This window comes from Suricata suricatta, chromosome 9 (assembly GCF_006229205.1).
Source record: "Suricata suricatta isolate VVHF042 chromosome 9, meerkat_22Aug2017_6uvM2_HiC, whole genome shotgun sequence".
Lineage (NCBI taxonomy): Eukaryota > Metazoa > Chordata > Mammalia > Carnivora > Herpestidae > Suricata > Suricata suricatta.
This window is the reverse complement of record NC_043708.1, coordinates 73,592,005-73,593,624: the sequence shown is the minus strand read 5'-3', so window position 1 is coordinate 73,593,624 and position 1,620 is coordinate 73,592,005. Positions and strand designations below refer to the sequence as shown.

At 41.2% G+C, this 1,620-nt stretch overlaps 1 protein-coding gene across 1 annotated transcript in view; it reads left to right on the top strand.

Annotated features, from left to right (window-relative positions):
* Positions 1-1,620, top strand: part of LOC115300965 (olfactory receptor 4F3/4F16/4F29-like) — a 25,735-nt gene that overhangs the window by 14,891 nt on the left and 9,224 nt on the right. The gene's annotated exons all lie outside the window — the stretch shown is intronic.

Genomic DNA, 1,620 nt, shown 5'->3' with positions numbered 1-1,620 from the left:
GGCAGAGAAGGACAGATACCATATGTTTGCAATCATAGGTCTAACAGGAGAAACCTAACAGGACACCATGGGAAGAAGAAGGGGAGGGAAGAATTAGGGAGAGGGAGTAAGGCAAATCATGAGAGACTCTGGAATACTGAAAACAAACTGAGGGCTGAAGAGGGAGGGGGGAAGGGAAGGAGGGATGATGGTCATGGAGAGGGGCACTGTGGGGAAGAGCATTGGGTGTTATATGGGAACCATCTTGGTAATAAAATATTTAAAAAATAAAAACAATAAAAAAATTTAAAAAAGCCAAAAAAAAAAAAAAGAAGAACAAATAAAGGCATGGTACTAAATGGGAAAACCTAGAGCATGAATATAGATAGAAAAGACATGAGCCTTGGTTTTCTTAGATATTAAGAGGTCAGAGACTGAATAACAATTTATGGAGACTAAGAGGAGCCACCAGTGATAAGAGAGAAAAACCAGGATTGTGTGGTAGCTGATGAGCCAAGTGAAGAAAATGTCCTTGAAGACTGGAGTACATAATTCCTGGTTTAAAGATGAGGATTGAGACTTGATTGTTAGATTTTGATATGGAGGTCATGGGAAAACCGAAAGACAAGTTTTCATGGAGGTTCTGGGGTCCAATTATGATTGGAACACTGGGGTGCCTGGTGGCTCGGTCAGGTAAGCAGTTGGTTAAGCACCCCACTCCTGATTTCGGCTCAGGTCATGAACTCACGGTTCTGAGTTTGAGCCCTGCATCAGGCTCTGTGCAGACAGTGTGAAGCCTGCCTGGAATTTCTCTCTCTCCCCCTCTCTCTGTCTGTCTCTGCTCCCAAACTAAATAAACTTAGAAATTTCAAAAAATTTTTTGAATGGACTGAATTTGAAAGAAAAATAGGAGTCATTGGAGAAGAGTAGAGGCAAATTGTTTGAGGAATTTTGCTGCAAAAGTCTTTAGAGAAATGGAGCATTAAAGGAAAGTTAGATCAAGAGTTTTTAGAGGCACCTGGGTGGCTCAGTCTGTTAAGCGTCTGCCTTTGGCTCAGGTCATGATCTTGGGGTATGTGGTCATGAGCCCAAGGGTGGGCTCTGTGCTTACCTCTCCCTCCCTCCCCCACTTGCTTGCACACCCACACACACACACACACACTCTCTCTTAAATGAATAAACATTGAAAAGTAAAAAATGAGTTTAGTAGGTGAGAGATCTAATATATGGTGAAAGCTGAGGGAATGACACAATATAGAGGGAAGCATGGATGATATAGAAGTGGGGGGAGCTGCAGTGCTTCCTGAGTGCAGAAGAAGGGAGGTTTGTAATGCGTGAGGTTTGGTGAGAGCCTTGCTCGGTGTAGAAGGAAGAGGAGGTGGGACACTTTTTCTTTTTCTGCCTTCTTAAGCCAGAATCCTGTATGTATTTTCAAAAGTGACAGTTAATTATCTTTGTGGTGGTGGTGTTCTTACCTGATACTTTGATTTTGTCATATGAAATAAACGGGTAACATTGTACTTTTATTTGGTACTTTGTTCAAAAAGTATGCTGAAGAGAAGAACAAGAACAAATTTTGTGGTTCTGGGTTCAAAGATGAAACTAAGCTTTATTAGCTATATAATCTGGTTTGATATATAA